The sequence below is a fragment of the Schistocerca piceifrons genome, chromosome 1, assembly GCF_021461385.2.
Source record: "Schistocerca piceifrons isolate TAMUIC-IGC-003096 chromosome 1, iqSchPice1.1, whole genome shotgun sequence".
NCBI classification, from domain to species: Eukaryota; Metazoa; Arthropoda; class Insecta; order Orthoptera; family Acrididae; genus Schistocerca; species Schistocerca piceifrons.
Window position 1 is genome coordinate 213,865,274 of NC_060138.1, and position 26,905 is coordinate 213,892,178.

Here is a 26,905-nt window from a genome sequence, read left to right on the forward strand (position 1 = left end):
ACTCTTGCCGGCTCATATGATAGATTTGGACGATATGTAACAGCAGTAACCTTGGAAATTGTATTAGAAAAATAAAATAACCCAAACTCACCATTTCTGATGTGTGGCATGGTGTCAGATTCTGTTTGCAAATCCACTGCGCATCTGGGAAAGTATCATTTGCAGTGAACATCAAAGAGCACCGAATTACAACTTTGTAGTGACCTGTTTCCATTGTTCCCTGACCGAATTACAGGCTTCCAACACCTCGGTATGTCATTGCTCCCTACGCCATTGCCGATGGAGCATGTTTCGTGGTTCGCACAAGGCAGTCAGATTCCATCCTTTCGTTGGGTTTACACCTGTCACCCATCATGGAACATAGGCTTTCATCTGAAACTACCACAATTCTCCACTGCTCTTTTGTCGAGTTTACGTGCAGTGTGACCCATGCCAGCCTCTTTTTCCTCATTGCAACAGTTACAAATGGCTTCTTCTTGACAACTCTAGCCTTCATTCCCATTGCAAAGAGTCTTTTCCTAACAACTGATGAGCTGAAATGAATGCACGTTGCTTCTTAACATACTTTTGCCAGTTCAACTGGAATAGCATTCCTTTTTTCCGGCTTAGTTGACGAAGTATTCCGTCCTCCCAGGGTGTAAAAGAGTCGGTGGCTGCTCCATTGTGAATTTTCCATAGTTCCCTTGGCCATCATCTTTTGCAGACTTCGACTCACAGCTGACGTCGAATAGTTTAATCCCTTCGCAATTCCAGTGTTCTTCAGGTCTTCGTTGTGCAAAATCTCTGCGCACTTTATTTTTCTAGGGATTAATATCTGGTTTTCACGATGATGGTAAATGCACACACGCACAGCAGGAAGAAAATTTAAAAAAATGCTTTCAGACTATTACTAGCGAACGTGAAACCTTATTTAACACAGAGCATTTTCTGAGGCAATAATCTGTAAGATGAGATCACATTGTTGATAGGCATTGTCCCAAGGCACTCGTCAAGTTTCTGGACTTTCGTTGGAATACCTTTGGTTTGTGTTATCAATCCGGAAACTTTTTCCCGCAGACCATTTATTTCTCCATTAAGATGTGCTACGATGACTTTATCCCGTTCATCTAAAATCTGGTTTAGTCGATCGGTTCGTCACGTTCCTCTTCCTTCCTTTGCCTTTCCAAGCGTTCTGCTTTTTCTCTTTCCTCCCTCTCTAAACGTTCTGCTTCTAATAGCCCCTTCACTTGAGCTATTAGAGCCTTTTCTCTTTCGAGGCACTCCTCTTTTACGTGTTTCTCTCTTTCTTTTTCTCTCAACTCAAGACTTTCCAGAAACACGGCTAGAAAATCATTCGTCGAATTTAATTGTAGTAGTAAAGAAAGTATCTCCACATTAGTTTTTAGCGCAGATTTATAAAAAAAAATTTCCTACCAGTGTTACAGTTGTGACATGAAAGTTAAAAGTATTTCCGCATTGGAATAGTTGCACTAATTTATAGTCAAGAATTATATTCTACCTCAAGAATTGTATTGTACCTCAAGAACTATATTGTATTTATGTGACGTTCTCGCTTCCCACGCCCGGGTTCCCGGGTTCGATTCCCGGCGGGGTCAGGGATTTTCTCTGCCTCGTGATGGCTGGGTGTTGTGTGGTGTCCTTAGGTTAGTTAGGTTTAAGTAGTTCTAAGTTCTAGGGGACTGATGACCATAGATGTTAAGTCCCATAGTGCTCAGAGCCATTTGAACCATTTTTGTATTTATGTGAAATGAATAAACCAAGAAAAAATTATTCACCTTACATCTTTGTTCTCATTTACAAAAAACCCTATCTCTTATTGCATTATTTACGTATATGTACATAAAGGTCGTGCATGTCTCAAATGACATTAGTTTTGCTGAAGATGAGTGCTATTAAAAAGGTGAAGTTTTAGCAACGGTAATATTTAATTGTAGTTACACTGGTAAATATGTTCCTGGCTCCCAATATTCCTGTGGGTCTTGTCTGTAGACAACTCCTGCGAGTTTTGACTGTCAGTGCATTTTAACGATCTGCGCGAAATAATTTTGCCGCTGAAAGTCTCATCTGCAGAAAATAATGGCCTACGATGCTCCCACACTGGCAGCAGCAGCAGTTTGATGGGTAAATTCAATGACAAACGGGCTGTCCTGTTACGATCGCTAGGAAAAATGCACCCTGTGCTATTCTGGGAAGCACTGGAACATCTCTCACGGTGCTGGACCCTCACTGCTTCTATGCGTCCTTGCGCCAGCAACGATGCCTAGGGGAACACGTATTTCGACAGGAATTTTGTCAGGTGTCAAGTTTGAAAGAGATGCCGCCGCCTCATCCTTGCAGGACCCAAACTGACACCAACGCGTCACTTGGCAGCTGACGACCGCGCTTCACTTCACGGGGACTGCCAGTGCATCCCAAATCCTGGGGACGTGTGAGGAGTCGGCGGTGTTGGTGTCGGGCATTGAGTGGTTGGATGTGTTTTTTATTAGCTATCTTCTGTTAAAACTATATTCCATCGATCTGACCAGCCAACAGGATGTTGCGAATTATAACAAAAAATAAAGTATCTCATACATGTGAAGAATATCGATTTAATTAATTTGCATAAATTTTTTATGTCAGTATGGTGTTAGTGGTACAATAGTTAAGGGGGGAGGGGTGTGTGAGTGGGTGACACAGAGCAGAACAATGGGTTAAGTGCAGAGCACTACATTAATCTGCATAATTTTTATGTAAAACATAGTACAATAGTTTAAGGGGGTGGGCATCAAAGAAGAATGCTCCAGAAATGGCGTTCAAAAACATGTGAAATTTGAAAAGTGTACTAGAAAATGGTGGGAGGACATAACTAATTACTTAATTTGGTATCAAAGGCGGTACAATAGTTTAAGGAAATGGGGGTGACATGGAAACCCACTTAATAGAACAATAGGTTAAGTGCCGACAAAGGGCCAAACATTAGGTTAAGGCACTCAGAGTACAGTGCTGAACATTAGGTTATGCAACATATTTGCTCCATGTGATTACTTCTTACAAAACCTACATGTTTCCAAACAGCAGAGAATGATGAGCAAGAGAAATCTAACCACCACAAACTGATTTTTTTTTTATAAATAAACAATATACCATTGAATTTCCTGTTATGAGATTCTTTCTCTCCACCATCAAACCGCCATCTTGGATTACATCACAGAAGGGATGACAGCGCCTTCTGGTGGCGGTACTGTGTATTAGGTCAGTTTGACTTTGGACCTCAAGGTGAACACACTTGATGACGGTACTGCCTGTAATCGTTTAATTAAAGACTTATGTCCATCCTATCCAGCACAGGCTGAGTCCTTTTCCAGCCAATTCCTAGGAAGAGGCGGCAGTCAGATGACAGGTTAGTGGAGGTAGGCAAAGTGCCCTATTTCCCCGCCATTTTCTTAGATTAGTGGAGGTGTGTTGCATTGTCCTGATGGCATTTGAACTTCCCGCCATTTTCTGGGGAGGAGAGGGGAGGGGGGAGGGAGTTTACCAGTTGGTGAGAGGTTAATTAATTGAACAATCCAATTAAGTGGTCAATCAAATTGATAAGAGTGAGAGGAGCTATTCCAATAACTCAGACCTGAAAGTGTACCTGTAGCAGCGAGAGGAGGTTCGCTGAGGGGGGAGGGGAGTGGGAGGGGGTGGGGAGACAACAGGTTAAGTTCCTTGTCAATCAAAAGGAAGGATCCTTTTAGCAGAACAATAATTAAGGACCTGTCAATCAAAGGAGAACAATAGGTTAAGTACCTGTCAATCAAAGGCGAACAATAGGGTTGCCCCTGAGTGCATACCTGCCCCTGATGTAGGCAACCCGCTCTAAAAAATGTGCCACAACGAACTTAGCCCCACTACTACATATTTTCCTTGGAGCCCCAACAGGTGCCGCACACTTTTTGGGTTTTGTTTTTTCTCATCCTCATACTCATTTTACATGCAGTCTTCGTAATGTGCTCCTTGCAAGAGGGCATTCTGTCTAGCGTAACTCCTAGGTAGTACATGTAAATTGAAGGTAGAGAGGGAAAGAAAGAAAAGAAAAGGGAGGGGATCACTGCTGTCAGCTGCATCGAGATATTACGCGGAATCAGCGGCAGTGAGTGAAAATGTGTACCGGACCAGGATTTGAGCCAGGATTGCCTGCTTACTAGGCAGGTGTGTTAACCGCTGCACCATAAAGGGCACAGCGTTATCGCAAATGCATGGACTACCTCGACACTACGGTCGCAGGTTCGAATCCTGCCTCGTGCATTGATGTATGTGATGTCCTTAGGTTAGTTAGGTTTAAGTAGTTCTAAGTTCTAGGGGACTGATGACCTCAGAAGTTGAGTCCCATAGTGCTCAGAGCCATTTGAACCATCCATACCTGTACACTTCCATCTGCTTGATACCATTTGAAACCAGAGTTGTCCGGCCAGGCAACATGTTTTCAGTTATCAACAGTCCAATGTCAAAGTAGACTGGCCCAGGCGAGGCATAAAGCTTTGTGTCATGCAGTCATCAAGGGTATATGCATGAAACTTTGGCTCCGGAAGCCCAAAAAATCAAATGGCTCTGAGCACTATGGGACTTAATTTATAAGGTCATCAGTCCCCTAGAACTTAGAACTACTTAAACTTAACTAACCTAAGGACAGCACACACACCCATGCCCGAAGCAGGATTCGAACCTGCGACCGTAGCGGTCGCGAGGCTCCAGACTGTAGCGCCTAGAACCGCTCGGCCACCCTGGCCGGCCCGGAAGCCCATATCGATGATGTTTCATTGAATGGTTCACCGGCTGACACTTGTTGATTGCCCAGCATTGAAATCTGCAGCAGTTTGCGGAAAGGTTCTACTTATGTCATGTCGAACGATTCTCTTCAGTCGCAGTTGGTCCCATTCTTGCAGGATCTTTTTCCAGCCGCATCGATGTCGGAGATTTGATGTCTTACGGGATTCCTGATATTCGAGGTACACTCGTGAAGAGGTCGTACGGGAGAATGCCCACTTCATCGCTACGTCGGAGATGCTGTGTCCCATCGCTCGTGCGCAGACTATATCACCAAGTTCAAACTCACTTACATCTTGATAAACTGCCATTAAAGCAGCAGTAACCGATCTAACAACTGCGCCAGATACTTGTTGTCTTACGTATCCGCTGCCGACCACAGCGCCGTATTCTGCCTGTTTACGTATCTCTGTATTTGAATACTCATACCTATACCAGCTTCTTTGACGCTTCAGTGCATAATATAGTGGAAAGTGACACACACTATCTGAAGCACTTTTTATGTTTATTGGAATTACTGCTTTCGACTTTGTCAGAGGCCATCTTCAAATCTAAATCTAATTATTGCGAATGGCAGTTCGCCATCGGAGTGAAGTTTCTGAAGATGACTTGTGGCACAAGTCGAAATCGATAATCCGAATATAGATAAAAAGTGACCAAAACAAGGTTCTTCTCTTTTCATTGTTCTAAAATGATTCTCCTCAGATAATTTTTTAGCTGAATAAAATTAGTTGCGCTTCAGCTAAGTTTCTAACAACTTTCTTATGCTTTGTGAACCGAAATTGCACCGACAAAAATTTCTAGTATTTTCTGAGTATTTTGGTGTAATGGACCCATGGTCTCTGGTGGCTTCTTACAGACTAGTAATGTAATTATGATTTATTGGATTTATTAACCTAATTATCTTTGTGTATGTGAAAATACCTTTTTCTGTGAAAAAGCCTGTCACATGCAGTCACCATAACAGGGAAGGATCCTGTTTTTCTTTGGCGTGTACGTACTGAAAAAGTACTTTGACTTGGTTGCCGTCACTGCTTGAAGAATATCGTCCCTGTGCCGTTCTTCCATTACATTCAGTGAAACAGCGCACAGTGTGCATATCAGCCAACTATTCGTCAGTAAACCTATCCAGTACTGATGAGTTACCACTGTTAATGTACAACTGACACTGCCGGAAAAACCGATCTTCGACAGAACTGAGCTTGAATGCAAGCTTCAATACGAAAATTAACGTGGGTTTTCTTTTAATTCTGCTATTAACACTTCAGTGTTTGGCAGAGGGTTCATACAACCACTTTCAGACTAATTTTCGACCGTTCCACTCTCGAATAGTAAGTGGGAAAAATGAACACACAAATCTTTCCGTTCAGCTCTGATTTCCCTTACGATGGTAATTTCTTATTATGTAGGCGGGAGTCAACAAATATTTTCCCTTTCGGAGGAGAAAGTCGGTGACGGAAATTTCAGAAAAGATCTCGCCGTAATGAAAAATGCCCTCGTTTTAATGGCTGGCACCCAAACTCGATTATCATATCCGTAACCCCATATCCGCTATTTCGCGATAAGACAAAACTAGCTACCCTTTTTTGAACTTTTCCGTGATCTCCTTCAATTCAGTTTGGTAAGTGTCTCATACCCATAGCAATACTCCGGAAGAGGACGGACTAGCTTAGTTTAGGCAACTACTTCAGTTGATTTGTTGCGTCTGGTAAGTGTAGTGTCAAAAATAGTCTTCGGTTCGCCTTTCCCCCAATAATTTGTAACTGAAATCATTAGGTATTGAGCTGGATCCACAATCTCTTTAAATTTGCATTATTTATTATATAATCGAAATTTGGCGGACTTTTTTAGTACTCATGTGGAGGATCTCATGCTTTTTATTGTTTAGGGTCAGTTGCCACTTTTTTACAATGCAGATAGCTTTCCTAAATAATTTTACAATTCATTTTGATCGTCTTATGCCTTTAATACAGTAGGAACTCTACGAGCAGAGTGCCCCTGCAGTCGAAGAGGAAGGTCATCATGACCTCACTGGAATGTGGATGAACAACTTTCGATTTCATTGGTGGGGGAGATGTAGGATGTTCTCTTCTGTTCGTTTTGCCGTTTGCCCTCGGGCTGTCAGGCGCACTCATCCTCTTCATAATTCCCGCACCCACACTGCCAACAGGACGAAGGTTATGCTTCAGCGATTTCGTTAAGAAATACTGCAACATCGTCTGTACAGCCCGGATCATTCACCATGTTGTTTTCACATCTTTGGCGACCTGAAGAAAGACATACATGGATGTCGGTTTCAGTCAGATGAGGAAGTTCAAGAATGGGTGGGGTTGTGGATCCGTCAGTGGCCGACCACATTCTATGAAACAGGAATTGATCATCTCATTTCCCAGTGGTATAAATTTCTTAATACGTGTGGTGATTACTTTCGAATGGAACCTTTCGGTGGTCAAGTTGTGGCGAGTGTTCGGTTTTCATTTGACTGCCCCTATTATATTCTCGAATTCTAACAGATGTCTATTTTTTCACGCCTTATTCCACCATCTGAAAATACACTGAGGTAACGAAAGTCACGGGGTACCTCCAACATCGTGTCAGACCACCTTAGCCTGGTGTAGTGTAGCATCTCAATGTTGCATGGACTCAACAAGTCGTTGGAAGTCCCCTGCACAAACAGTGAGTCATGCTGCCTCTATAGACATCCATGCTGCCTCTATAGCTGCGAAAGAGTTGTTGGTGCAGGGTTTTGTGCACGAACTGACCTCTCGACTATGTCCCAAAAATTCTCAATGGGATTCATGTCGATCTTTATCGTTAGCCAAATAATTCCCTTGAATTGTCCAGAATGTTCTTCAGACCAGGCACGAACAATTGCGTTCTGTGTATGGCGCATTGTTATCCATAACAATTTCATTGTTGTCTGGGAGCATAAAGTCCATGAATAACTGCCAATGAGCTCCAAATAGCCGAACATAACCACTTCCAGTCAATGATCAGTTCAGCTGGACCAGAGGACCCAGTCCATTCCACGTAAATACAGACCATAGCATTACGGAGCCACAACCAGCTTGTACAGTGGCGGTTGACTACTTGGGCCCATGGCTTCGAGTGGTCTCAGCCACACTGGATCCCTACTATCAGCTCTTACCTTCTGAATTTGGGACTCATCTGACCAGGTCACAGTTTTCAAGCCGTCTAGAGTCCTAGTGATATGGGCACCAGTCCAGGAGAGTTGATGCAGTGGTCTGCTCCCACAGCCAGTTAACGCCAGATTTTGCCCCACTGTCCTAACGGATATGTTTGACGTATGTCTCGCGTTGATGTCTGTGTTTATTTCACGCAGTGTTGCTTGTCTATTAGCACTGACACCTCTACGAAAACGACATTGCTCTCGGTCGTTAAGTGGAGGCCGTTAGCCACTGCATTATTTGTGGCGACAGACAATGCCTGAAATTTTGTACACTACTGACCATTAAAATTGCTACACCACGAAGATGACGTGCTACAGACGCGAAATTTAACCGACAGGAAGAACATGCTGTGATATGCAAATGATTAGCTTTTTAGAGCATTCACACAAGGTTGGCGCCGGTGGCGACACCTACAACGTGCTGACATGAGGAAAGTTTCCAACCGATTTCTCGTACAAAAACAGCAGTTGACCGGTGTTGCTTGGGGAAACGTTGTTGTGATCCCTCGTGTAAGGTGGAGAAATGCGTACCATCATGCTTCCGACTTTGATAAAGATCGGATTGTAGCCTATCGCGATTGCGGTTTATCATATCGCGACATTGCTGCTTGTGTTGGTCCAGATCCAATGACTGTTAGCAGAATATGGAATAGATGGTTTCAGGAGGGTAATACGGAATGCCGTGCTGGATCCCAATGGCCTCGTATCACTAGCAGTCGAGATGACAGGCATCTTATCTGCATGGCTGTAACGGATCGTGCAGCCATGTCTCGATCCCTGAGTCAACAGATGGGGACGTTTGCAAGACAACAACCATCTGCACAAACAACTCGTCGACGTTTGCAGCAGCATGGACTATCAGCTCGGAGACCATGGCTTTGGTTACCCTTGACGCTACATCACAGACAGGAGCGCCTGCGATGGTGTACTCACCGATGAACCTGGGTGCACGAATGGCAAAACGTCATTTTTTTCGGATGAATCCAGGTTCTATTTAAGCATCAAGGTGGTCGCATGCGTGTTTGGTGACATCGCGGTGAACGCACAGTGGAAGCATGTATTCGTTATTGCCATATTGGCATATCACGTGGCGTGATGGTATGGGGTGCCATTGGTTACACGTCTCGGTCACCTCTTGCTCGCACTGACGGCACCTTGAACAGTGGACATTACAGTTCAGATGTGTTACAGTTCAGATGTGTTATGACCCGTGGCTCTACCCTTCATTCGATCCCTGCGAAACCCTACATTTCAGCAGGATAATGCACGACCGCATGTTGCAGGTTCTGTACGGGCCTTTCTGGATACAGAAAATGTTCGACTGCTGCCCTGGCCAGCACATTCTCCAGATCTCTCACCAACTGAAAACGTCTGGTCAATGGTGGCCGAGCAACTGGCTCGTCACAATACGCCAGTCACTACTCTTGATGAACTGTGGTATCGTGTTGAAGCTGCATGAACAGCTGTACCTGTACACGCCATCCAAGCTCTGTCTGACTCAATGCCCAGGCGTATCAAGGCCGTTATTACAGCCAGAGGTGGTTGTTGTGGGTACTGATTTCTCAGGATCTATGCACCCAAATTGCAACAAAATGTAATCACATGTCAGTTCTATTATATTTGTCCAATGAATACCCGTTTATCATCTGCATTTCTTCTTGGTGTAGCAATTTTAATGGCCAGTAGTGTATTCTTGGTACACTACTGAAACAGCGAATCTTGGAATATCGAATTCCCTAACGATTCGTGAAAAGGAATGTCCCGTGCGTCTAGCTCGAACCACCATTCTGCGTTCAAAGTCTGTTAATTCTCATTGTGCGGCCTAATCACATCGGAAACCTGAGTACAAACGACAGCTCTGCCAAGGCACTGCCTTTTTATACCTTGTATACGCGATAGTACCATCTGGGATGTGCATGTCGCTTTCCCATACGGTTTGTCACCTCAGTGTAGACTGTGGCAATCAAAATCAGCCCAGGCCATAGGATAGCAAAAATGGAACTTTCGGCTGCAGCAGGTTGTGAAGGTAGCGACGGCGCTTGCAGGCGCGGCCCAACTGGAAGCCGGGCGCGGTGACGCGGTCGGTGAGCCGCATCCTGCGGCTGCACAGCGCGACACCGCAGCAGGCGCACAGCACGGCGACGCGCACGCACCGGCGTGGCCAGATGGGCGCGCCCGCCGACCTGGGCCCACTGGGGCCGACGCTGGTGCTGGGCCGGCGCGGCCGCCAGTACACGGTCGCCGTCAAGCCGGCGCGCACCGGCCACGGAGACACCGTCAACGAGCCGCTGCAGTTCACCGTGCCGCGGCCCTCGTCCTCCTCCTCCTCCAGCTACACGCTCGAAACCAGCAGCTCCTCTGGGCTCGAGGTAACCGCATCAATGCGTCTTCTTCTTGTTGTATTCTACATCTACATCCATACTCTGCAAGCCACCTGACGGTGTATGGCGGAGGGTACCTTGAGTACCTCTATCGTTTCTCCCTTCTATTCCAGTCTTGTATTGTTCGTGGAAAGAAGGATTGTCGGTATGCCTCTGTGTGGGCTCTAATCTCTCTGGTTTTATCCTCATGAACTCTTCGCGAGATATACGTAGGAGGGAGCGATATACTGCTCGACTCATCGGTGAAGGTATGTTCTCGAAACTTCAACAAAAGCCCGTACCGAGCTTCTGAGCGTCTCTCTTGCAGAGTCTTTCACTGGAGTTTATCTGTCATCTCCGTAATGCTTTCGGGATTACTAAATGATCCTGTAACGAAGCGTGCTGCTCCCCGTTGGATCTTCTCTATCTCTTCTATCATCCCAATCTGGTTCGGATCCCACACTGCTGAGCAGTATTCAAGCAGTGGGCGAACAAGCATACTGTAACCTACTTCCTTTGTTTTCGGATTGCATTGCCTTAGGATTCTTCCAATGAATCTCAATCTGGCATCTGCTTTACCGACAATCAACTTGATATGATCACTCCATTTTAAATCACTCCTAATGCATACTCCCAGATAATTTATGGAATTAACTGCTTCCAGTTGCTGACCTGCTATATTGTAGCTATATGATAAGGAATCTTCCTTTCTATGTATTCGCAGCACATTACACTTGTCTACGATGAGATTCAATTGCCATTCCCTGCACCATGCGTCAATTCGCTGCAGATCCTCCTGCATTTCAGTACAGTTTTCCATTGTTACAACCTCTCGATATACCACAGCATCATCCGCAAAAAGCCTCAGTGAACTTCCAATGTCATCCACAAGGTCATTCATGTATATTGTGAATAGCAACGGTCCTATGACACTCCCCTGCGGCACACCTGAAATCACTCTTACTTCAGAAGACTTCTCTCCATTGAGAATGACATGCTGCGTTCTGTTATCTAGAAACTCTTCAATCCAATCACACAATTGGTCTGATAGTCCATATGCTCTTACTTTGTTCATTAAATTCACCAGTTCTGGCCTCACAAGAGGTCATTCCGAACTTCCCCTCGTCCATTTTCTTCTTATAGCAGTGCCTGAACGTCAGTTTTCTCAAGCAGGCCAGATTAAAGGAAGACAGCAAACCAATTCAAAGGGGGGTAGATTTATTACTGGTAGATGAGAACAACATGCAAATGTCACAGAGACGCTTGGGAACTCAAATAGGAATACCTGGAGGGAAGGCGACATTCCGTTCGGTAAACACTATTGAGAAATTTCTGAGGTTATCTGTTGTTGTTGTTGTTGTTGTTGTTGTTGTTGTGCTCTTCAGTCCTGAGACTGGTTTGATGCAGCTCTCCATGCTACTCTATTCTGTGCAAGCTTCTTCATCTCCCAGTACCTACTGCAGCCTACATCCTTCTGAATCTGCTTAGTGTATTCATCTCATGATCTCCCTCTACGATTTTTACCCTCCACGCTGCCCTCCGATGCTAAATTTGTGATCCCTTGATGCCTCAGAACATGTCCTACCAACCGATCCCTTCTTCTAATCAAGTTGTGCCACAAACTCTTCTTCTCCCCGATTATATTCAATACCTCCTCATTAGTTATGTGATCTACCCATCTAATCTTCAGCATTCTTCTGTAGCACCACATTTAGAAAGCTTCTATTCTCTTCTATCTATTTATCGTCCATGTTTCACTTCCATACATGGCTACACTCCATACAAATACTTTCAGAAATGACTTCCTGACACACAAATCAATACTCGATGTTAACAAATTTCTCTTCTTCAGAAACACTTTCCTTGCCATTGCCAGTCTACATTTTATATCCTCTCTACTTCGACCATCATCAGTTATTTTGCTCTCCAAATAGCAAAACTCCTTTACCACTTCAAGTGTCTCATTTCCTAATCCAATTTCCTCAGCATCACCCAATTTAATTCGACTACATTCCATTATCCTCGTTTTGATTTTGTTGATGTTTATCTTATATCCTCCTTTCAAGACACTGTCCATTCCGTTCAACTGCTCTTCCAAGTCCTTTGCTGTCTCTGACAGAATTACAATGTCATCGACGAACCTCAATGTTTTTATTTCTTCTCCATGGATTTTAATGCCTACTCCGAACTTTTCTTTTGGTCCCTTTACTGCTTGCTCAATATACAGATTGAATAACATCGGGGAGAAGTTACAACCCTGTCTCACTCCCTTATCAATCAGCAGTCCCTTTCATGCCCCACAACTCTTATAATTGCCATCTGGTTTCTGTACAAATTGTAAATAGCCTTTCGCTCCCTGTATTTTACCCCTGCCACCTTCAGAATTTGAAAGAGAGTATTCCAGTCAACATTGTCAAAAGCTTTCTCTAAGTCTAGAAATGCTAGAAACGTAGGTTTGCCTTTCCTTAATCTTTCTTCTTAGATAAGTCGTAGGGTCAGTATTGCCTCACGTGTTCCAACATTTCTACGGAATCCAAACTGATCTTCCCCGAGGTCGGCTTCTACCAGTTTTTCCATTCGTCTGTAAAGAATTCACGTTAGTATTTTGCAGCTGTGACTTATTAAACTGATAGTTCAGTAATTTTCACATCTGTCAACACCTGCTTTCTTTGGGATTGGAATTATTATATTCTTCTTGAAGTCAGGGGGTATTTCGCCTGTCTCATACATCTTGCTCACCAGATGATAGAGTTTTGTCAGGACTGGCTCTCCCAAGGCTGCAGTAGTTCTAATGGAATGTTGTCTACTCCCGGGGCCTTGTTTTGACTTAGCCATCTATAATGACAAATATTTACAATCTGATTTGTTTTTAAGATCAAAAAACAGTTCGTTAACAATTGGTTGATTTTTACTTGAGGTAATTTCTGCTTGGTTTCTTGCCTACATCAGAAAATTTGGTCTGCTAGCACTTCTTTGGCTTCTTAGTTCATTAGACTCTGATAATGATAGCCTAATGTTTCGCTTTCCTCATATTAAATACGCAGAAGGCTGCAGATATAGTCAGTCTGAACCATGACGAACGGATTGTCTTAGCAAACAGTATTAATGAAATTATTCAGCAAGGAGAGAAAAATGTAAAACAATACTCTTTGAAGGAAACAGAGTGCGATTTCCATCTTTCTGGCACCCTAAAAGAACATCTGGGAGGAAAGAGATTTTTCAACAATAAGGGTCCCACGCACCAGTACTCGAATTGCTTGGTGGAGGCAGAAGTGACTAATACTAGCATGCAAAACATGATATTTTGTGAGTGTAGTGTACAAGTAAGAAGGCAGGTGTGTGATGCCTTCTGTACAGACAGGAATAGTGAATACTTTGCAACATGGTTTTTACCTTTGACTCACACCTTTACTCCAGCCGTTGTACACCACGAGTGGCAACACCAGGATAAGCACCACAATGGGCCACTGTTTCTACTTCTCTCACTAAAACAATTTAAATGCTTAGAAAACTATTGATGTGACTTCTTAAGATCATACTCGTCATGTTTGCCTGTTGCCACCTGTAGTGAAAACTAAAGCGGCCAAGTACACTCACCATAATTACCTAATATGAAAATCAATGCTAAATTTTCTATGCATACCCTAAAGAACCCATTGTCACTGTGTATTGCCCCAAACCCATCTTCTTACATGAACAGCACTATAGAACAATGCCCTTGCTCATCTACTCAGCTATCAGTCACTGTGATTGCAAAAGTACACGAACTGGGCTTCGAAATAGCTCAAACACCAAAAAATTCTTCCATTTGAACCTTCCTGTTTCCTGACTTCAATGGCTCGAAGGGAAGCAAATTTCAAGGGCACAATAGTTATATGCCCTTTAAACAAGTATTTTGCAGAATTGGTAACAATTTTTTTCTGAGGGAATAGAAAAAAAAAAAGAATCTCAATGGATCAACGGCATTATGTTAAAAATATCTATTTTGTCATTGCATGAATATATTTTAGAATGATTTTTTGCTGAACCTACCACTTCACCTAAGTGTGAACAATAGAGTACGACTGTGATACGTATGTACATTTGAATTAGTCCAATAAATAGCTGCATTTAACAGTGGTTGCATGAAGAGCATACCACTGGATTTCCATGAGAGAAATGCTGTGAGGAGCTAACGGGTAGCAAAATTGCTGTATCTCATCTCAGACGAGATGTGGTTTTGTTTGCAGGTCGAGTTCCTCGCTCCATGCAATTTCCCACCACCACAGGGACCGCCCCAGTTACGTACACGTGAGGTGCAGTGTTACGGCCCAAACCCTTCATTGCGTAAAAGTAGTGACAATAAGGGTAAGAAGAAAAAGGGCGAGAAAAAGGCCGCTGCTCTCTGACAACCTAGTGCCTTCTCTGCGTAACTGCTGGACGTATTCATCCTGTAAGCATCAAGGTAAGAGAGCAACACTTTGTTGTAATATTTATCTGTTGACAATATTACACCTGAGCCCCCAACTCCACTACATGTATAATCAGCTCTGGAACATGTAACAGTATCATTTGTGTCAGTGCATTTTTATGTTGCTTTCCTCTTCTCAGATCCTGAAAGGGAGCTGGATCCTCAGTACCTTGCTTTCCATACAGGTGATGAGATGGGATATATTTCAGTAGACCATTGACTAGCTTTTGAATCAACGAGGCTCGTAACTCTAGTGTGAAAAAGAAATTGGGCGTGCAGTAACCTAGGCACAGAAACTGCTTAAGGTTACTAAAAGACATCTAGTACATGTTGCCTTTTTTCGCGTTTTTGTGTAATAAAGTGAAATATCTCTACAGTATTATTTCAACACTCTCAGTTGCAAATAGAAACAAATGATTATTTGTTTCGATAACTTAGTGGTCATCAATACCCTTAATACTTGTGCTCTAATCTTTTATCAAATTGTTCACCTCTACTTCCATGTTTGCACACTGTAAATAGTAATAGTTTACACCAGTGGTCATCGATACCCTTAATACTTGCACTCTAATCTTTTATCAAATTGTTTGCCTTGACTTCCATGTTTTTACACTGTAAATAGTAATAGTTTACACCCTATATATTAGGTACTCTACCAACAAATGGTAACAAAAATGTGTACCACTGTGTTTTTGTATAATATGTTGCAAAATGTAATGTATAAAAAGTATTATTTAAGTAGGTGACGGACCATCAAGATGTACAGGAAGGCCCATGGGAAGTAGTGCATTTTCATTTGCTTATGAGAGGGTTAGTGAACATTTATACCAATATAGATGACAGATACCTGTTGTCCACTCATTGCCATCACCAAAAACCCAAACACAAGTTTAAAGTATGTCACACAAATGGCTGCCCTCACTGGCGATACAGTGCAGAAGACATTCACAGAAGTTCCTTTCACATTCTCAATCATTTCTTGAGGAATGGTCTCTATGTCTTCCAGGATTGCGGCTTTCATCTCTTCGGTATTGCTGAGTCACCATGAAAGTACTTTGGTCTTGAGATGATCCCACAGAAAATCAGAGATTAGAAGACCACATGATCTCACCAGCCATAGGATATTACAAGGTTGTGAGACAAATTGATGTGGAAAGCAGCATCTCAGATTTGTCATTGAACTAGGGAACTTATATGCTGTAACCCCCAGATCGCTGAAATTATGATTTAGACAGCAATGTCACTGCAAAGGTGGAAGGAACAAATTGTTAATCAGGGCAGCATACCACCTGACATTGACACTCACAGGCCGATTGCTGTTTTCTGCAAAAAAACAACACTAGACAATGAAATATGGGCTATCATAGGCTATTTTATGAATGAGTTACGAGTTAATGTCCAAGTAATATTGGAAGTTTTGTTTATCGACTACTCATTCAGATGAAATTTTGGCTCGTCAGATACACTCATGCTCAAAATTAAGGATAATGCTGATACATGGTGAAACAATGCTCTGGTGGCTGGTTTGCGGATTTAAATCACCATGGGATATGACCATGCGGTGTATTTGATCTGTGGTCGTCGCACAGTGGCACTGGCAGACATACACAGAGGTGTGTTGGTGCATATTAGAGTATGGTGAGCGAGTGAGTGTGCAGACGTTTTCAGACGTGCTAATGGTGACTGTGTGTTGAAAATGGCTCAAGGAACACATATTGATGACGTTATGAGGGGTAGAATACTAAGGCAACTGGAGGCTAGTCAAACACAGCAGGTCATAGCACAGACCCTCCATGTGCCACAGAGTGTGATCTCAAGATTATGGTAACGATTCCAGCAGACAGGAAACATGTCTAGGCGCTACAGTACTGGATGTCCACAGTGTACAACACCACAAGAAGACTGATATCTCACTATCAGAGCTCGCAGATGGCCATGGAGTACTGCAGGTAGCCTTGCTTGGGACCTTACTGCAGCCACTGGAACAGTTTTCTTCAGACACTCAGTCTACAGACGACTGAACAGACATGGTTTATTCACCCAGAGATCTGCCAGGTGCATTCCACTGACCCCTGGACACAGGAGAGCCCGTAAAGCCTGGTGTCAAGAACACAGTACATGGTCATTGGAACAGTGGTCCCAGGTTGTGTTCACAGATGAGTGCAGGTATAGTCTGAACAGTGATTCTCACCGGGTTTTCATCTGGTGTGAACCAGGAACCAGATACCAACCCCTTAATGTCGTTGAAAGGGACCTGTTTCGAGGTCGTGGTTTGATGGTATGGGGTGGGATTATGATTGGTGCATCTACACCCTATCATGTCTTTGACAGAGGAACTGTAACAGGCCAGGTGTATCGGGATGTCATTTTGCACCAGTATGTCCGCCTTTTCAGGGGTGCAGTGGGTTACACCTTCCTCCTGATGGATGATAACACATCGCCCCACCGAGCTGCCATCATGGAGGAGTACCTTGAAACAGAAGGTATCAGGGGAATGGAGTGGCCTGCCTGGTCTCCAGACCTAAATCCCACCGAGCACGTCTGGGATGCTCTCGGTTGACGTATTGCTGCACGTCTTCAAACCTCTAGGACACTTCAGGAGCTCCAACAGGCACTGGTGCAAGAATGGGAGGCTATACCCCAGCAGCTGCTCGACCAGCTGATCCAGAGTATGCCAACCCATTGTGCAGCATGTGTACATGTGTGTGGTGATTATATCCCATATTGATGTCGGGGTACATGTGCAGGAAACAGTGGCATTTTGTAGCACGTGTTTCGGGGTGGTTCTCTCAAATTATCAACGATACCATGGACTTACAGATCTGCGTCATGTGTGTTCCCTATGTGCCTATGCTATTAGCACCAGTTTTGTGTAGTGCCATGTTATGTGGCACCACATGCTGCAATTATCCTTAATTTATGAGCATGAGTGTAGAACAAAATATGTGACTCTTCAAGCTTTCCTGGAGGATATGTTGTGAATAGTCTTCACGCATATGCCGCTGGATCATGTTGTGCAAATTCCACAATATTTCCTTGGAGCAGCTTTCTGGCATATTCAGGTAGTCCAACCTTGCTGGTGGCTAGGTATGACTGATGGTACCCGCAAGTCGACGTCCTGTTTCTTGAACACGCACGCGTAGAATGCTCAACTGCGGAAATCATGCATGCGCAATGATTTGCAGGTAGATGCTGCCATACTCAAATGCCCTCTGCCGAAAATCACAGAGTGGCTCACCTACGCATGCGCTGTACGCTATGTTTACTAACAGTGCGGCCTGAGGACTGCATAACCTGCACTTCCTTTTTAACCTTTCTCAATCCTCTCTCTCTCTCTCTCTCTCTCTCTCTCTCTCTCTCTCTCTCTCCTTCAGCTAGTTCCAAAAGCCATATAGTGTATCACGTTTACATTTTTCTATCATCAGTACCATACATTTTTCTTCCTTATTTTAAATACTGACCACCAATCCAATCTCATAATTTATTAATTTTCTCAATTAAATTTTGCTTTGACACTCTTTAGAACTGTTATGTATTTTTAAAATAGAACGAAATTTCTTTAGCAGTATTGGCAATGAAAGATATATTTCATGGTTTAATTAGCTTATAGTACAACTGGAAATATAATATGATTTATTTTCACTGTGTGATAACCAATTCGTATTATGACACTCCATCTGCAATTTACTTTACAGGAAAAATGTAGAAGAAGCAGTACATTGTTGATTGTTATTCTCATTTACAAGCATCATTTGAGACCAGAAGGATTTGGTCCGTTTATATTATGACATTCCATCTGCAATTTACTTTACATAAACAATGCAGAAGAAACAGTGCACTGTTGATTGTCATTCTCATTTACAGCCATTGTTTGAGACCAGAAGGCTTTGGTTTGTATAAACAGAACCCAGCTTCAGTTATAATGCCTTTCTGACCACATGTAAATTACTTATTTAGATCTTTGTATGACAACATGTTTTTATTATGTTAATAAAGACACCTGCACAAGCGGGTTCATTTTAATGTACATCAAATTTTTGCAGTTTGTACTTTCGCAATTATTTCAAGAACATCTCCATATTTGCATCACAGTTATTTTGTGACTCCGCACCTTAACAGATATATTTTAATTTCTTAATATATTAACTTGCTCTTCACTTCAGACAAGACTCACTGTGGTCAACATACCACATCTGATATGTTTTGTTTGCTAAAATAATTCAGTATTACATTTGAGATGATTAGTATTATAACCTTGTTTATGTTTATCTTTCAAAGCACATCACTTCACACATAAAATGCTGTATCTATTAGTTTCCATTAGCATGATGCATTAAAGAATTCATATTGTACAACATAGATGCAAAGTTGTTCTCTTTGCTCTGCTTGATACTTAGAGGTGTGTGTGTGTGTGTGTGTGTGTGTGTGTGTGTGTGTGTGTGTGTGTGTGTGGTGTAAAAACTGTCTGAAAAGTGCTCATTTAATTCTGGAATGGATTTAAATGAGAGACTGTGTTCTAAGCTTAAAGATGTCATGCCATACCCTATGGTCACCTACATTCACAAAGCTAAATAATTGTATTAAATTTATATATAAATATATTAAATATTTTTAAAATGTGGCTGCTAGATGATGACTTTAATGTTGAAATTAGTTGCAGAATAATTTATTTGCTTTTCATATTTCATATAGTATCTTTCATGGCACTATAAAATTGGTGAAATTTAGTACATCTTCCTTCTTTTAATGTTGTGTTTTCAACCTTCTGTCAAATTTGCTGAGAGTATGTTTCAAACATGGATGTGATTTTTCTTCGAGGTCCCTGGCACTCTGGGCAGCCTAGGTACAACTGCCAGTTCAACACTGACAGCTCATAAGTGACAACCCACAGGCAGCCAAGGATTCTCGATGACAGCAGCCATTACAACTTAGGCAACTGCATGGCAGCCAGCTGGCTGCACATAGTGACAGCAAGACAAAAGCAAATGTGCTGTGGCTGCCTCAGTCTCCACAACTTGTCATAGCAGCCAGGTATATTTTGCCTTCCAGATGGATATTAGTGATGACTTTCAACACATGGAGCACAAATCTGATATTTATAATACTTAGCAGAGATGTTCATCATATATACAGATACTATATGATAAAACTTTCATTTCATTCAGAATTGGTGTCCATGTTCAACATTAGTATGAGCTGTGACCTCCAAGGTCATGAATACAACCACATATTTGTTGTGGCAAGGAAGCATACAGTATCTCTGAATGTAATCTTGACGAATATCTTACTGTGCCTGAAACACATCTTATGTCACTTGATGGCTGGAGACTAGTATGAAAGTATATTTTTGCCATCACATCCCAGACGTGTTTTACATGTGACAAATCAGGAGAACCTGGCAAGTCAGTCAAGGACCCACACATTCCTAAGTTGTTTGTGGTATGAACTACATGTATGGGTCATGAGAATTTCTGCTTCCTGTGTCCACTCACCATGTCATCCACAGACATGTCAACCTTAATCTAACTGTCACACAACAAAGGTGAGACCCAGTGCTGAGCATCACAGAATGACACTCGATATACTATTTGTCTCTGGCTCTGCATGAGGCAGGTCTCTGTTGTTTGTGATACACACGGTAACTCAAGGTATTTATACAGCTTCTAGTAATCTATTCCTGGAAATTTGTGGTGACACATTGCCAGTAACCTTTGCTTGAATTTTGAGTGTTATCATCCATCTGTTCATCAGAGCCAGTTATACAATTCTAAAATATTCTCATGGTATAGTCCTTCTGGAAGGATCCATGCTTACTCTTCTTGCCACATTGTTGTCCTGAGTTCACCTGATCGCCACCCATTCTGCACTCAATGCACTACAGCCAAATGTATGCATGATATTTTGTTGGTCCCATGTCCCTCTTGTCAATGATTCAACCTTTCTCAAAATAAAAAAAGATAATGATAAGAGTTATATAAGCACACATCTGAGTATTTGTACCAATAATTAAGTGTTTTATTTTTCCCAATAGGTTATTGCTAACTCTGTATAAATTGCCTAGCTCAAGACAATCAGTAGTTACAGCTTAATTTGTCATTAGTTAATGTTCTTCCTTCATAAGAATGCATTAACTTTTTTGATAAATTCTTCTGTAGTTAAAACAACATACACAGTAGTTTTGAAGAGCTTTGAAATAAGTTTTAAGTATGACCTCTGAGTATTGCCCCAGAAGTACTTGGTGTATCGCATGTCTACTGCTTTGTGTTTCTTACAAGACAAACACTCGTAACACTTTCCGAGTTCATCTCAACATGCTGGTTTCAGACACATGGTCACAACTGGCTGTCAGCTGGCTACTGGGAACTGGCTGCTCAAAATTTCAGTTTCTGCAACCTGGCAGCGCCAACCGGGCTGCCGAAACACTATGGGTCCCCATGCATTAGATAGCCCAGCTTTCAGAAACAAAAATTTTAGCAGCAGCTTCTAAGCAGCCAGTTGATGACTTGTCACGACAATGAGTGCAAAGCAAGTGGTATGAGATGGATGTGGAAGATGTTATAATTGTTTACCTTCAACCACATAAGAAATTCAAAGTAAAAGAAGACATTAACTTCATCCTCTACTTTAAGAACAGCACTCAGAGTCAATGAAGTATAGATGGAATTGTCACAGATGAGATTTTTGGTTTATCTGGAAAGTTAATGCATTCTTATGAAAGATGGATTTTAACCAACAAAAACAAAAACAAAAAATCTGTAACTACTGATTGACTTGCGGTAGGCAGTTTATACAGGGTGAGCAAAATAAAACTGGGATGGAAAATATTTCATGCAACATAAGCAAGGCAACCCAACTTACATTATCCACGCATGGCACAAATAATGTAAAGTAGGGCAGCCTATTTCAAGGCACATGAAAGATTTTTCTGGCCCAGTTTTTTCACTGCCTAATGTATGTCCAACAATATTTGAAATTGATTTATTAAAAGAATGTTGTAATATACAAAATTAAGTGCAAGAAAGAATGGCTATAGATTCAAAGACACTGTATGTGTCACCCGATCCCACAAGCAGAGGTGGCCAGTGCACAGGATTTTGTAGGGATTTATTTTATGAATGAATGAAATATCTCCTGAATTTTCATCTGGCTGACAAAATTGTTTGGTTGCTACAACAAGTATGTGGAGCCTGTGAGGCAGATACAAAACATTTGCTTTTGTACCCCACATCCCCTGTCAGTGTCACTCGGCTGCCACAGTTGGGCTGCCTGGTGTGCAGGGTCTCTAGGTGGCCCAGTCTTATCCATTCTGTTGGAAAACAAGAAAACAGTACCAATGGTGCTTTCACAAACTTCAAGAAATCAATTTGTTCCATTACACTCTGTCAGTACTCTATTTATGAATGTATGAAACAAGAATAAACTATAATACTAAATGCAGTATGGTTTTTCTCGATGGGTAATTAACTTGACATTAACACTAAAAAAACTTTTGAAAATTACAGTGGTAGCTAATTTTAATAATGATGAAATTAATTTCTTTATAAATAATTTTCACTCTAAATAGCCAGATGGCCAAGTTGTGTGGGAGGGCTGATCAGGGCTATTTCATTCTGTACGACAATAATATAACTTTTAGCCTTTTTTCCTCATCATGGTTATTTACTTAGGATTAAGTTCATTCATGTAACCAGATTGGACTGCTATTTTCAAGTTGTAGGCATGTTTTGGAGGAAGCAGTGTCGATATAAAAGCCTATGAATTTTTATTTAAAGGACAAGCTGTCACTAGTGTCCTGTAATTGCTGCCATTGTCCTTTTTTTCGTCTATCCTTCTGCAGTACTCACAGTTCTGGTTACACAATCTCCAGTGTCAATGGTTGGGGTTCAAAGGTTACACAATCTCCAGTGTCAATGGTTGGGGTTCAAACACTGTTTCTACTTTAAGTTGATCCATATATTCAGCTTTGTCTTTCTCGTAGTTTGACAATGGCTTTGGTTGCTTATTCTCGTTACTTCATAATGTTTTCTAAGTGCCCCCAATGATGGAGGAAAAAGATAAGCCTATAATCTTAAAAAGCAACTAGTTCAGAACCGCCAGTCTGTCAGTATGATAACTCCAACTTGCAGAATCTACTGATACATTGTTTACATGATGTCCAGGATATCCTACAGCAACTTCAGCACTGGTTTTCTTAGCAGGTTTACATTGTATTCCAATGGTTGTTTTCATCCACTCTTTCCGTACCTTTCTCCAAGCAGCTTACATTCAAAGAAAATGTGGGATATCAAGTGTAATTTTTTCAGAGTTACAATTCCAAATAATGCCTTTGGTCCCACCTGACGTATTGAGACAGGCAGGTAGGGAATTATAGTAATAGATTGCCCAAATTCTCCAAATGTTGATTCTATACAGCTGGGAGAGTGGTGTGCTAACCACATGCCCCTCCATATCCATATCCAGCGAAGCATATGAACTGAGGATGACATGGCAGTCGGTCAGTACCATTGGGCCTTCATGGCCTGCTCAGGAGGAATTTAGTTTAGTTAAATGTTGATTCTGCATGACTAATAGGCCACGTTTTCTCTTACCACCATTTACAAGGCCATGCTTTGGGTAATTTTTGAATAGCCAAGTTACAACAACATGTTTAGGATTTGGTGAACTTTGGTTTTAAAAGAAAGGAGAATATATATGAAACAACAATGGGTGGTTAACTGGGATAATTTGAACACTACTTTATTCAGGATGTATTATGTTAATGCTACAAAATAATAAGAAACAACTTTTCAAAGATACATAGCTCATTGTACTTCAGAAAAAAACGTACTGATCGATATAATATCATAATTTTCTCCTGATGTATGAATCTTTCTGGAGCAATAAAAAAAATTGAAAATTTGAGTTGACAAACAAGTATTCTGATAACTTTGGACCAATAACTTCCAGGTAGCAAAAACATTAGCAGTGGTGATTGTGCACCAATTAAAAGTGAATAGCACTGAAGCACAACTTCAAATTTTGAAAACTGTGTGCAGCGCCAGTTTAAGGCATAAGCAACAAAAGCCAAATGGGGTGGCAAGCTGAGAGTGGTGCCATAGGTCAGAACGGCGCATGGCAGATAACTTTCAAGGCCAGCACGGCGTCAGAGCTGCACATGGCAGCTGAGAAGCGAAGCCAAGGCTGCTACAACTGTCAAATTCCGCATGCAGGGTGCATGTGCGCTGTGCAGGAAGCACAACACAATGCTGCACAAAAACTTTTGGATTGGAGTAGAGAGTTATGGGATTCAGAATGAGCACTGACGAATATAAATGTCACAAAAAGGATATACATTAGTGAATAAAGGGGAATAGGTATGCATAATCAATTTGGTTTATTCAATGATGACCAACAAAATAGAATTGGGATTTGTGTAACTTCATGCTATATGCATGGTTACAGTGGATTCTGGTTAAAATTACATAAACATATGTAAATATACATAAGTATAGTAAAAAGGTACACAAGTATCTTATTAATTTGCTGCATATGCTATATCAATAAGTAAACAAGGTTAAAAGCCTCTTTGCGCTGACCATCCAAGTGTAATAACATGTGTAATAACATGTGTAATAACATGTAATAACATACTGTGAGAAGAAATTTCTCATGCATCAATATATTTGCTAAACACCATAAAGTGAAATTGACAAAGAAAAATGACACCAGTTTTGTGCAAATGGGGCATAGATTGTGTCGTTGGATGTCAACGCTGTTGGTAATGAGAGGAAAACAACAAAATGAGAATCTAGAGATTTCCATAGTGGAAACAGAAAGCATAAGGAATTGGATTAGAAAAGACTAATTTGAGCATATTTCTGAAGCACTTTTCCTTTATGGAGGTATAGTGCGCGCTGCATCGTTGACATGATGGTATCGCCTACTTAACTTTGTATATGACAATGCTTTGACTCCAAGACAGCTGCTATGTACTTCTTCCTAAAACTTGACATTTCTCACAAGAAAAAAAAAACTTTTACTGTGCGTCCAAATTCACCGTCTTTACCCTCTCAACATTTTGCGACTAAACTCGCCATCTCTATAACTCCATAGCGGTGGCCTCATTGGGTCCAGCCGGTTGCTGAAAACTCCATCTATCCTTGGTTATATCACAGTGTCCTGAGACACATCATACAGTAAGTGCCACTACTTCAGTAGTCGGTATTCCTTCGGAAAATACAATGGAAAAACAGTGTCAAAGAAGGCTCAAGTTTTGAACAGAGATTTCCACTTACTGGCAGTTTAGCTGCAGGCTAGACGGGGTTCACGTCTGATGGTGCCTGATCAGCTGTTGTCAGAGAGCACGGAACACTGTCCTCCTGGACCCTTCCTCGACATGAAAGATTAAAGTCTAACTGTGTTAGTACGCATGGGCTGAATAATTTTGCGTTATGATACGCCCAGATAATAAACTCACAAAGTCATTGTTCTGTTGAAAGTTGACAGATGAAAGCAGGAAGAATGGACTATGCTGCGAAATTAAAAATTGAAGAAACGGCACAGACGGCTAGGGTTCCACGTGACTGCCATTCACGTCACGTAACGTATGTGCTCCTGTGGGTATGGTTCTCTTGTCCATCCAATAGACTAGGTATAATGCCAAAGCTTGCTTTCTGTTTATGTTACCTATCATGGGGATAGGCATGTGGTATGTCCCTCTGGATAAACATTCAAATACAAATGAAATAAAACATGGTTACCTCTTAAATTACCCTTCCAAAATAATTTCTTACCTAGGGCATAATTTTTACTAAACACTCAAATAATTGGCAATACTTGGGAACTTATTCTAGCATACTTGAAATCCCACAAAAATAATTATCCTCATCATTCTAGTAACACAGTGACACATGGAAACACTAGGTTGATGCAAATACTAAATTACTGGTGCTGGTAAAACTTAATTAAAATTCTCTACACATTTGATTATAGCATAAATGAGACATGGACAAAATGAACAATAGTAAAAATATTGCATCAACATAAGTAATTGGGCACAAGTAATTAGACATAAGTAATTGGCAACTCGTCATAGAGATACAAGTGGTGGCAAAACCGCAACAAAAGCAAACGTTCAAAATATTATTTCCTTTATACAAAACTCCCTTATTCTACAGTTACATTTTGTAGCAAAATAAGTGTAAGTATCCTCTGTTATTTCCTTATGCTCTTGTTTATACTTCCATACAGATTGACATGGCTTTGATATGTCTACCGACAGGAAAGCTGTTGTTGAGTTATGTCAACGTTATGAGTAATGCTGTGGAATAATGTAATGTTATGTTAATACTTCATTCAACAAGATTCTGATGAAAAGTGGTTTTATGTCTCCTTCAATGAACAGCCTAGTGATTATTAAACATGTGATATGTTGTTTCCTGTGTTGATTTGTATTTGCAAATATTGGTGATTATCAGTCTCCCAGTCAATCATTCAAGTGTATGATTGTTGTTCCTTTTGTTAATTCTCTCACCTACCTGATTCCATATAATCATTATTGGCAGCTCGACAAAGCTAGTTGCATCTCAAAGACGTCAATATGACTTACCTGTCGGTGTTTTTGTTTTTAATAAAATTAGAGTCCAATTGTCATGTGTAAAGTGTATAGGAAGGAAAGTAAGTTCCTTAGTATTGAAAAATATACATAAAGTTATTCAAAGGGTTCATTATATAATGGTTAAGAGTTTTGTGTTGAGATTCAGTGCAGCTTGAGGTGCTAAGGTGTGATATACGTCGCGCTCGTGAGATTGTAAGTTGCTGACAGCACAGCTGACAGTACGGCTGCGTCCAGTTTCAACTGGCTAGGTGGTAGTACTGGCGTTCACGCTTGGTCCGTCCTCTTGCTACACATGGAGTTTAGTTCCTCTGTACAGTCACAACATTTCCTTCCAGATTTAGCTTATGTTGTTCACGACAGTTATTGATGGATGATGTTTTCAAGGGACTCAGATAAAGCAATCGTTCAAATTCACAAAATTATCATGACTCATTTATTCGTTTGATACCCTGTCCTAAGATTTGGTAACTGGTAGGTTTTATGGTTCTAAATAAACTGTATTTTGAGATGGCATTCCAAAC

General features: G+C 41.5%; 1 long non-coding RNA gene across 1 annotated transcript; it reads left to right on the plus strand.

Moving 5' to 3' along the window:
- The first annotated feature begins 10,234 nt into the window (after positions 1–10,234).
- LOC124790970 lies at positions 10,235–18,545 on the plus strand. Its single transcript, XR_007016424.1, has 3 exons — positions 10,235–10,347; positions 14,568–14,782; positions 18,484–18,545. It is a non-coding gene; the product is annotated as an uncharacterized LOC124790970 (long non-coding RNA).
- The last annotated feature ends 8,360 nt before the right edge of the window (positions 18,546–26,905 follow it).